Source organism: Thalia democratica, chromosome 1 (assembly GCF_965202585.1).
Source record: "Thalia democratica chromosome 1, ktThaDemo2.hap1.1, whole genome shotgun sequence".
Lineage (NCBI taxonomy): Eukaryota > Metazoa > Chordata > Thaliacea > Salpida > Salpidae > Thalia > Thalia democratica.
The window spans coordinates 38,947,902-38,959,612 of NC_139165.1; the positions used below are offsets into that span (position 1 = coordinate 38,947,902).

At 27.3% G+C, this 11,711-nt stretch overlaps 9 non-coding genes across 9 annotated transcripts; 6 read left to right on the top strand and 3 right to left on the bottom strand.

Moving 5' to 3' along the window:
* Nucleotides 1-41: 41 nt before the first annotated feature.
* Nucleotides 42-113, top strand: Trnag-ucc (transfer RNA glycine (anticodon UCC)). Its single transcript has one exon. It is a non-coding gene; the product is annotated as a tRNA-Gly (tRNA).
* A 1,302-nt stretch (nucleotides 114-1,415) lies between these two features.
* Trnam-cau (transfer RNA methionine (anticodon CAU)) lies at nucleotides 1,416-1,487 on the top strand. Its single transcript has one exon. It is a non-coding gene; the product is annotated as a tRNA-Met (tRNA).
* A 7-nt stretch (nucleotides 1,488-1,494) lies between these two features.
* Nucleotides 1,495-1,566, top strand: Trnah-gug (transfer RNA histidin (anticodon GUG)). Its single transcript has one exon. It is a non-coding gene; the product is annotated as a tRNA-His (tRNA).
* A 1,026-nt stretch (nucleotides 1,567-2,592) lies between these two features.
* Nucleotides 2,593-2,664, top strand: Trnae-cuc (transfer RNA glutamic acid (anticodon CUC)). Its single transcript has one exon. It is a non-coding gene; the product is annotated as a tRNA-Glu (tRNA).
* A 467-nt stretch (nucleotides 2,665-3,131) lies between these two features.
* Nucleotides 3,132-3,205, bottom strand: Trnan-guu (transfer RNA asparagine (anticodon GUU)). The gene has a single exon. It is a non-coding gene; the product is annotated as a tRNA-Asn (tRNA).
* An 864-nt stretch (nucleotides 3,206-4,069) lies between these two features.
* Trnat-ugu (transfer RNA threonine (anticodon UGU)) lies at nucleotides 4,070-4,141 on the top strand. The gene has a single exon. It is a non-coding gene; the product is annotated as a tRNA-Thr (tRNA).
* A 5,059-nt stretch (nucleotides 4,142-9,200) lies between these two features.
* On the bottom strand, nucleotides 9,201-9,272 carry Trnat-ugu (transfer RNA threonine (anticodon UGU)). The gene has a single exon. It is a non-coding gene; the product is annotated as a tRNA-Thr (tRNA).
* An 864-nt stretch (nucleotides 9,273-10,136) lies between these two features.
* Nucleotides 10,137-10,210, top strand: Trnan-guu (transfer RNA asparagine (anticodon GUU)). Its single transcript has one exon. It is a non-coding gene; the product is annotated as a tRNA-Asn (tRNA).
* A 467-nt stretch (nucleotides 10,211-10,677) lies between these two features.
* On the bottom strand, nucleotides 10,678-10,749 carry Trnae-cuc (transfer RNA glutamic acid (anticodon CUC)). The gene has a single exon. It is a non-coding gene; the product is annotated as a tRNA-Glu (tRNA).
* Nucleotides 10,750-11,711: the final 962 nt, after the last annotated feature.

The window sequence follows — 11,711 nt, forward strand, 5'->3', positions numbered from 1 at the left end:
TACGCTTGCGTATATAAACACTTTATTAACAATTTAAACAAGCGTCGATGGTGTAACGGTTAGCATTGGTGCCTTCCAAGCACTAGTTCCGGGTTCGACTCCCGGTCGACGCACTTTTGTTTTTAATAAACTATTTCAAATGCTAACTACTTGATATTTTTTAATTAGTGATTACAGCTTCAAATAATTTTAAGCACTTTTTTAGACTTAAGTATAATTATTTTATTCCATTATATGAAAATTTTGTTTTACGCCTAAAACTTTTCAATATAATCTGTTATGGTTTAGATTTAGATAGTTTAAATTTATTAATCAAAAAATTTCTAACACTGAAAGATATTAAGAAATGTTAAAACTAGAAATAAACTTTATTGGTTAATGTTTAAAGTTGTAATTTTGTTACATAACTTTAGTTTTATAGAGAAATCAATACAAGTATCAAAATCTCATACAGTCATAACTGTTAGTAAAAAACACTTACAAAATACTTTATAAATTTATCACTAAACAAAAACAAACCACAGTTTATTTATAGATAGTTCCAATTTATTTTAGTAATCAAGTTAGTTTACCGACAAAAAGCTAATGTTGTTTTTAAAACTTACCAGAAAAAATTTATTTAGTTTACTGAAATTACAAGTTTAAATGTGTATTAGGCTATAACAGTAAGATAAAGCTAAAAGTTTAGACTGAATTATGGTAAAAAATTGTAATTAGCTTTTATTTTAAGTATATATTTATAAACTTTATAACCTTTAATAGTAATTTGACTTTGCAATCAGTACTTAATATAAAATGTACATAAAAGTATTTATTTGTATATATTAAAATTACTAAAAACAACACTAACATTGATACAACACTTGCATTAATTCAGTTGCTTAGCAAAGTTAAAAGCTTATTTATCGTTTAGTAACAACATTTATTTTTATGATGTTTACTAATGTTTACAATTAGAAAAACTTTGTCAGTTTCAATAAAGAAAAGTTAAAGTTTTGTTAAAAAAAATGTTTTAAAGTAAGTTTGAAACTATTTTAAATGTGTAAAATAAAACGAAAATAAAGTAAAACAAATATATAGATGTATGATTTTGAATAGTTAAAAATAAACAATTGCTAGTTTAGGAAGCTGATAAATATATAAAACTAAAATAGATTTTTGTCATAACATATTGCAATTTAAGTAATAATGAATTTTATCATATAAATAATAAAAATGAAATTTTAAAAGTTATATAGCAAACAAAAACTTTAAGCACAAAATTTTTATAACATATGTTTAGATTAAAGTATAAACAGTAATGCAAATAAGTTAATTTTAAGTAGGTTTAGTTGCATCAATAAAAGTATATAAGTAAGCATTAAGCTTAGAGCAAATTTTTAAGTATATAAACGCTATATGCAGCTTAGATCAACAGCAGAGTGGCGCAGCGGAAGCGTGCTGGGCCCATAACCCAGAGGTCGATGGATCGAAACCATCCTCTGCTACTTTCTCGCTGTAATCGTATAGTGGTTAGTACTTCACGTTGTGGCCGTGACAACCCAGGTTCGAATCCTGGTTACAGCACTTTTTTTTATTTTTGCGATATAAGAATTTATTGTTATTGGTTTTCACGAAAATAAACTTAACAAGTTTGGTCAACATAAGTAAAGTTTATAATAATTATTTATATTTTCATAGTTATGAGACTTAGTCAAAAAATTTCAACTTATTATAATTTATAAGCAATAAAAAGCTGTTATGTTAAAAATTGTTGTGAAATAAAACTCTGCTTCACTTAACTCCTTATATTAGAATTGCTTAAATATATTTTTTTACTAAAAATCTTTTTCTATCTTTAAAACACTTTTTCACAACTAACATAAATAAGTTGGCTTAAAATAATAACAAAGAGCATAAAGGTTTACCACATACATGAATTAGTAGTTTTGATTTCTAGCATATGTACTAAAGTTTCAATTTAATCAACAATAATATGTTATATTTTTAACAAATTATGTATTGTTGTATAATGGTAAATCATGTTTTAATTTAAATAGTTTTCTAGTTGAAGAGAGTGACTTTTAAAAGTAGATTAGTAATATACTATGGCTAAATAAAATGAAGCGTTATTTGAAAAACAAGTGTAAATATTTCAGAAAGATTAAGTAATACAAAAAGTTTAAGAAAATTTAAAACATAAGTACAGTATTTCAATTATTGAGCAGTAATAACAAAGTAAAAACCTTTTGCACATTAGATATTTATTAGACAGTGAAATTGGTTAGAAATTTAAAACCTTTATATTTATTTATGTATTTGGGAAAAGTTTAACTATATTAAACAAAAATTTTTTTTGAGTAACAAAATTATTTCATACTCGATGCTAAACGCTTACTATCTAAGACATTTAAGCATTAAAGTTTTTGTAAAAAATTCTTCATAAAAAAAGAAGTTTTAGAAGCAATTCACATGAAAATAATCCTTGATAAAATGTTTTACTTAAAGCTTACTTGTTCAGTTCAAAAAATCTATACAAAGCACTTTACTTTTAAACCTTCGCACGCCAGAAAGCGTTGGTTTATAATTGTAAAAAGTTGATCTTACATGTCCTCCCAGGTGGTCTAGTGGTTAGGATTCGTGGCTCTCACCCACGCGGCCCGGGTTCGATTCCCGGTCTGGGAACACCTTTTAATTTGCTAAAATAGCTTAAGTTTAAAAGCAATTTCTTTATTTTTTCTACCCTATAAACAAAACTTAATTATAAAAGTTGCGCATGCTTTCGTTAACGTATTTCATTAACTTTCATATGCAGTTCATTAGTTATTACGTGACTAATTGGACTTATATGAATGCAAAAAAAAATATACTTCAACTGTTTCGAGCTGTATAGAATCTGAAAAAAGAAGATAGTAACTTAAAAAAAAACACAAAATTTAATATGGTGACTTATGTTTTTTTTTTAAGAAAATAGTTTAAAAAAGTTTAAATTGTTAAAAAACAACACAATTTAATATAATAACCTACGTTTCATTTTTTAAGCACAAAGTGAAAGAAAGTTAAAAAAAACAGCAGTTAGTGCTAAGTGATAAAATATCTTGTTTTCAAAAATGAAAAAAAAACACCCTTCAGTTAAAGTTAACAACAAAAACCGTCCTCGGGTGGGCTCGAACCACCAACCTTTCGATTAACAGTCGAACGCGCTAACCGATTGCGCCACGAAGACTTGTTTACAATGCTCTTAAACTCCTTATAAATTAAAGTTTTCTCGCTTCACATGTGCGTTGTTTAATTACAAGTGCTCAGTTGCTAAACTTAAAACAAATCTGAATGCTTTAGTATGAAAATTTCAAGAACTTTTTGATTAACTCTGTGCACTTTTCATTTTCTTAATAATTAGTAGTTTTGAAAAAACACTATTCTTTGAAAATAAATTGAATAATGGTTTACTTTTTACAACTACAGAAAAATTACATAACTCTACTTAATATGAAATCAGGTTTGAAAATTCTTTTTAAACTATAATAAATGTTTAATCTAAATACCAATTAACTAGATTTTTATTAAAAATTTAATATCAAAAGTCAATTACAATAAAACATGAGCTTATACAGTTGTGTTTAGAGTAATGTCTTTTAAATATGATACAACTCACTTTTTTAGTTTGGCGAAAAAAAAAAAGTGTTAACATTTAAAAGCATTGAAACTTAAGTTTTGCAAAATAAAGTATAATTAAACTATTAAATGATAAATATATGGTTTTTTTCTTACATTAATGTTGACAGGATAAATAAATTTTAATTTTATATACAAACTAAACAGCAAAAGTAAAAATTTAAATTAAATATTAAAGCACTTTATTTGTGTTATAATGTAAATAATGAAAATTTATCAAGATTATTAGTTAGTTTCGATTAAGTAGGCCAAGAAAACTTCAATTAGCAGCCTTATAAATAAAATGCAAAAACCTATCAAAAATATTGCTTCAAAACTTAAAGATTTGTCTGCAAAATGAGAAAAATAAGTCATTTACATTGTGACGTAAAAAAACTGTACGGTTTATAAACATTAAAAAGCAATTTCATCCACAGCCGCCATAGCTCAGTGGCAGAGCGCTGGTCTTGTAAACCAGCGGTCGAGAGTTCAATCCTCTCTGGCGGCACTTTTTATGCTCAATTTTTAATCGTTATCATTTACATATATCTTTAAGCTTAGTTTTCAACCATAAATCATAAATCCTCTATATTCGATGTTTCTTATTTTTTTCTTAAAATTTTAAACCGCTATATTAAATGGAACTTTATTTATTAACATCAGAGACGAACTTTGATCAACTAAAAACGCATTTGCGATAATTAATCGTAATTATAGTATAGTATTAATTAGATCGTTAAGCAACTAGTCCAGGGGTCGGCAGGCAGTTGGTGCTCGCGGACCAAATTTCAAGTTATCAAAATTTTTGCGGGCCGCAGTTTTAGTGATAATTGTATAATGTTTTGGCTTTAGTTTAGGTCACACAAGGGGAGCGGGTCAGAATGACACAGCGACAAAACGACACGGTCGTCAAATAGACATTTTTATTTTTAACGTGGCAACGTGTAAAAGACTAATTAATTTCTAATAAGGTATTTTATTATAGTTTCCAGCATTAATTATGCTAAAAAATTTGATATAGCTTATTAATAGTAGTATAAATAGGTATAATTTTATTTATCACAGATGTTCTTGTGCTAAAACTTTATTTCAACTAACGGCGTTTCACTGCTCTCAAATAAATTTAAGAACAGATCTACGGAGTCTATAAAATGTTAACACACATTAGAAAAAAAGCAGAAAAAAGCATGTATAATTATGTATAGTATTTATCTAGGTAGTAACTATAAATGGACTTTATGGTTTAAAAACAAAGTTTGGGATAAAAGCATAAAATTATAAAATTGTCTACAAAAAAAACAAATTTAATAAAAGTAGGCACTAACCTCAAAAAGCTCTAAGAATAGGCAAGTTTTAAAAATGAAAATTAAATTGAGTTGCGCAGAAATGTTACGTCATAATAATTTTAACAAATTGTTCGATAATTTATACAGCTTAAAAACATGAAGTATTAAACTTGCAAGTATATGTGAGTTTTGTGAAATAAATTAGTACATAAATAGACAGAGTTATTTAAAGTAGAATCGTCGGTTATGGGGACAGATATTCGATAAATCTTGCCGCTTATTCAGAAGTAGGTCTTTGTCTTCTGCTGCAATTACTGCTCTTTCTGTATTGCAAGTTGGGCAAATTCTACTTACTCCGTTGGATGCATGTTTGATCTTTGAAACAATACTTAACTCCATGTTTGGCCTTTTACCGTACCTGTGAAAAAAGCTCCAGACATAATCCGATAAACGCGTGCTTTGTTTTTTATTTATATTTTTAAAAGTATGTTTATGATTAGCATATCTATCCTTGAAACTACCTGCTGTACTCAGGTTAGATTGTTTCATTACACAAACGCCCTCATCCAAAAGATGAGATGGCGTGCATTTTATTACGAACAAAAGTTGTGTATAAAAACAAACCATGTTACCGATAATTCTGATGCTCATTTGAACACAAGTAAATTAAGTACAATAAGTAAATCTTTGCCTTTCCCGACTAAAAAGTCGGCACCAATCTGTGTAAAATTAATACGTTTTGAATCTGAATTAATTGATTTAATTAATAAAATTGAACTTAAACCCGGTAAAACTAATAACTTTCAATATAATTTACGTAACAAGATTAATTCTATAAAAAAGTCTAATAAACTTGTTATTTTTGCAGACAAAACTAATAATTTGTATAAAATCAGTCCAAAAAATTATGATAAGTTACTTTTAGATAATATCACAAAAAACTATAAAAAATGTACCAATAATCCGGCTGATACGATAGACTCCCGTGCACAAGAACTTTTAAATGAAAATAATATTACTGGTAAACGTATACCTAAGTTAGAAAGATCGCAAGCATATATAACAGTAAAGGATCATAAAGATAATTTTCCTGCAACAGTCAAGTGCAGACTAATAAGTAAAAGTAAAACGCATATTGGTAAAATATCTAAACAAATTTTAACTAGTATAATTAAAGACGTAAGAACAGCCACTAGTCCAGTACTTCTGAACTTCTTTCTAGTGGCGGAACCCTTTTCCAAAGTTCAACTTTTTCGCGGAACCCCTAATTTTAATTTCAAATCAAATGTAAATAATTTTTACACAATTTTTTTAATTTTGAAAGGCTTCGCGGAACCCCTAGGAGGAGTCGCGGAACCCTAGGGTTCCACGGAACCCCATTTCAGAAGCACTGCACTAGTCTAATCCAATGGAAAAACACTGGTGAACTATTACAATGGTTTAATAATATTAACAATAAAAGTAGTAAGCGTTTTATTAGCTTTGATATCGTCGAATTTTATCCGTCTATTACAAAAGCGCACTTAATTAACGCACTAGATTATTCATCCCAATTTTCTGATTTTAATAAATCAGATACAGACATTATATTCCATTCGTGCGACTCTTTGCTTTTTTCGGGTGATGATGTATGGAAGAAAAATGATACCGATAGTTTTTTTGATATACCAATGGGTAGTTTTTATGGAGCGGAGGTATGCGATCTTGTAGGCTTATACATCCTAGATAAACTCAAAAGTATTTTTGATAATTGTGGGTTGTATAGAGATGATGGACTCGGTGTTATTGATCTTTCAAAACCTCTTGTTTACGAAAAAATTAAAAAGTCAACGTTTAGATTGATGTCTGATATCGGTTTTAAAATAACTTTAGAAATAGGAGCGCAAATAACGAATTTTTTAGATGTTACTTTAAATTTATCTAATAATACTTACCGTCCGTACCGTAAACCGAATTCTTTATTAAACTTTATCAATATTAATTCTGACCACCCTTTTCATGTAAAAAAATGCCTCCCGGTAATGACACAAAAACGCCTAAGTACCCTCTCTTCGAATGAAAAGATATTTAACGAAATAAAAGCACCGTACGAAAATGAATTAAAAAATCGAGGTTTTAAATGTAAATTAAAGTATGAAAAATTAGATGTATATAAAAAACGCAAAAAACCGCGTAACCGACATATAATGTGGTATAATCCTCCATATTGCTCTTCAGTTAATATAAACTTAGGTAAAGAATTTTTAAAGCTAGTCGATAAACACTTCCCCTATAGCCACTTTTATAACAAAATTTTTATTAGAAAGACAGTTAAAATTTCTTATAGTCGCATGAGTAATGTTAAAACTTTAATACAATCGCACAACAAAACAGTAATTTCAAATTTTAAAAATAGACATATCAAAGCTAACACAAATAATAACTCTAGTAATAAAGTTAGTAATAACGCAGATATGAACAATATTTCTAATTATACTAATCAAATTAATAATAACAGTAATAATAATAATTTTAATAACAGTAATAATAATGATAATCCTAATAGTAAAAATTTTATTTATAGTAACAATAATGTAAAACATATTAAAACTTTAAACATTAAAGATATAAGCTATAATGATAACTTTAATATTAATGATAATGAAAATATCCATATCAATAGTACTAACAATAGTGTAGATTATAATAATCAACGTATAACTAGAAGTATTTCTAAAATGATAAAAGAAAACTTAGAACAAGTAAGTGATAATAGCGCTAAAAGTATAAGTAAAATGCATAACAATAAAACTATAAATAAATATTCAAAACCAACTAACCCTAATAGTAATAAGTTAAGTAATATGCCTCAAACATGTAATTGCCGTAAACTAAACAAAGATAACTGCCCATTAAAAGGCAATTGTTTAATTAAAAATGTAATTTATAAAGTTAAAGTTGAAAGTAAGGGCCCAGATAAAATTTATATCGGAAGTACAGCAGGTAGTTTCAAGGATAGATATGCTAATCATAAACATACTTTTAAAAATATAAATAAAAAACAAAGCACGCGTTTATCGGATTATGTCTGGAGCTTTTTTCACAGGTACGGTAAAAGGCCAAACATGGAGTTAAGTATTGTTTCAAAGATCAAACATGCATCCAACGGAGTAAGTAGAATTTGCCCAACTTGCAATACAGAAAGAGCAGTAATTGCAGCAGAAGACAAAGACCTACTTCTGAATAAGCGGCAAGATTTATCGAATATCTGTCCCCATAACCGACGATTCTACTTTAAATAACTCTGTCTATTTATGTACTAATTTATTTCACAAAACTCACATATACTTGCAAGTTTAATACTTCATGTTTTTAAGCTGTATAAATTATCGAACAATTTGTTAAAATTATTATGACGTAACATTTCTGCGCAACTCAATTTAATTTTCATTTTTAAAACTTGCCTATTCTTAGAGCTTTTTGAGGTTAGTGCCTACTTTTATTAAATTTGTTTTTTTTGTAGACAATTTTATAATTTTATGCTTTTATCCCAAACTTTGTTTTTAAACCATAAAGTCCATTTATAGTTACTACCTAGATAAATACTATACATAATTATACATGCTTTTTTCTGCTTTTTTTCTAATGTGTGTTAACATTTTATAGACTCCGTAGATCTGTTCTTAAATTTATTTGAGAGCAGTGAAACGCCGTTAGTTGAAATAAAGTTTTAGCACAAGAACATCTGTGATAAATAAAATTATACCTATTTATACTACTATTAATAAGCTATATCAAATTTTTTAGCATAATTAATGCTGGAAACTATAATAAAATACCTTATTAGAAATTAATTAGTCTTTTACACGTTGCCACGTTAAAAATAAAAATGTCTATTTGACGACCGTGTCGTTTTGTCGCTGTGTCATTCTGACCCGCTCCCCTTGTGTGACCTAAACTAAAGCCAAAACATTATACAATTATCACTAAAACTGCGGCCCGCAAAAATTTTGATAACTTGAAATTTGGTCCGCGAGCACCAACTGCCTGCCGACCCCTGGACTAGTTGCTTAACGATCTAATTAATACTATACTATAATTACGATTAATTATCGCAAATGCGTTTTTAGTTGATCAAAGTTCGTCTCTGATGTTAATAAATAAAGTTCCATTTAATATAGCGGTTTAAAATTTTAAGAAAAAAATAAGAAACATCGAATATAGAGGATTTATGATTTATGGTTGAAAACTAAGCTTAAAGATATATGTAAATGATAACGATTAAAAATTGAGCATAAAAAGTGCCGCCAGAGAGGATTGAACTCTCGACCGCTGGTTTACAAGACCAGCGCTCTGCCACTGAGCTATGGCGGCTGTGGATGAAATTGCTTTTTAATGTTTATAAACCGTACAGTTTTTTTACGTCACAATGTAAATGACTTATTTTTCTCATTTTGCAGACAAATCTTTAAGTTTTGAAGCAATATTTTTGATAGGTTTTTGCATTTTATTTATAAGGCTGCTAATTGAAGTTTTCTTGGCCTACTTAATCGAAACTAACTAATAATCTTGATAAATTTTCATTATTTACATTATAACACAAATAAAGTGCTTTAATATTTAATTTAAATTTTTACTTTTGCTGTTTAGTTTGTATATAAAATTAAAATTTATTTATCCTGTCAACATTAATGTAAGAAAAAAACCATATATTTATCATTTAATAGTTTAATTATACTTTATTTTGCAAAACTTAAGTTTCAATGCTTTTAAATGTTAACACTTTTTTTTTTTCGCCAAACTAAAAAAGTGAGTTGTATCATATTTAAAAGACATTACTCTAAACACAACTGTATAAGCTCATGTTTTATTGTAATTGACTTTTGATATTAAATTTTTAATAAAAATCTAGTTAATTGGTATTTAGATTAAACATTTATTATAGTTTAAAAAGAATTTTCAAACCTGATTTCATATTAAGTAGAGTTATGTAATTTTTCTGTAGTTGTAAAAAGTAAACCATTATTCAATTTATTTTCAAAGAATAGTGTTTTTTCAAAACTACTAATTATTAAGAAAATGAAAAGTGCACAGAGTTAATCAAAAAGTTCTTGAAATTTTCATACTAAAGCATTCAGATTTGTTTTAAGTTTAGCAACTGAGCACTTGTAATTAAACAACGCACATGTGAAGCGAGAAAACTTTAATTTATAAGGAGTTTAAGAGCATTGTAAACAAGTCTTCGTGGCGCAATCGGTTAGCGCGTTCGACTGTTAATCGAAAGGTTGGTGGTTCGAGCCCACCCGAGGACGGTTTTTGTTGTTAACTTTAACTGAAGGGTGTTTTTTTTTCATTTTTGAAAACAAGATATTTTATCACTTAGCACTAACTGCTGTTTTTTTTAACTTTCTTTCACTTTGTGCTTAAAAAATGAAACGTAGGTTATTATATTAAATTGTGTTGTTTTTTAACAATTTAAACTTTTTTAAACTATTTTCTTAAAAAAAAAACATAAGTCACCATATTAAATTTTGTGTTTTTTTTTAAGTTACTATCTTCTTTTTTCAGATTCTATACAGCTCGAAACAGTTGAAGTATATTTTTTTTTGCATTCATATAAGTCCAATTAGTCACGTAATAACTAATGAACTGCATATGAAAGTTAATGAAATACGTTAACGAAAGCATGCGCAACTTTTATAATTAAGTTTTGTTTATAGGGTAGAAAAAATAAAGAAATTGCTTTTAAACTTAAGCTATTTTAGCAAATTAAAAGGTGTTCCCAGACCGGGAATCGAACCCGGGCCGCGTGGGTGAGAGCCACGAATCCTAACCACTAGACCACCTGGGAGGACATGTAAGATCAACTTTTTACAATTATAAACCAACGCTTTCTGGCGTGCGAAGGTTTAAAAGTAAAGTGCTTTGTATAGATTTTTTGAACTGAACAAGTAAGCTTTAAGTAAAACATTTTATCAAGGATTATTTTCATGTGAATTGCTTCTAAAACTTCTTTTTTTATGAAGAATTTTTTACAAAAACTTTAATGCTTAAATGTCTTAGATAGTAAGCGTTTAGCATCGAGTATGAAATAATTTTGTTACTCAAAAAAAATTTTTGTTTAATATAGTTAAACTTTTCCCAAATACATAAATAAATATAAAGGTTTTAAATTTCTAACCAATTTCACTGTCTAATAAATATCTAATGTGCAAAAGGTTTTTACTTTGTTATTACTGCTCAATAATTGAAATACTGTACTTATGTTTTAAATTTTCTTAAACTTTTTGTATTACTTAATCTTTCTGAAATATTTACACTTGTTTTTCAAATAACGCTTCATTTTATTTAGCCATAGTATATTACTAATCTACTTTTAAAAGTCACTCTCTTCAACTAGAAAACTATTTAAATTAAAACATGATTTACCATTATACAACAATACATAATTTGTTAAAAATATAACATATTATTGTTGATTAAATTGAAACTTTAGTACATATGCTAGAAATCAAAACTACTAATTCATGTATGTGGTAAACCTTTATGCTCTTTGTTATTATTTTAAGCCAACTTATTTATGTTAGTTGTGAAAAAGTGTTTTAAAGATAGAAAAAGATTTTTAGTAAAAAAATATATTTAAGCAATTCTAATATAAGGAGTTAAGTGAAGCAGAGTTTTATTTCACAACAATTTTTAACATAACAGCTTTTTATTGCTTATAAATTATAATAAGTTGAAATTTTTTGACTAAGTCTCATAACTATGAAAAAAAAAAAAATTATTATAAACTTTACTTGTGTTTACCAAACT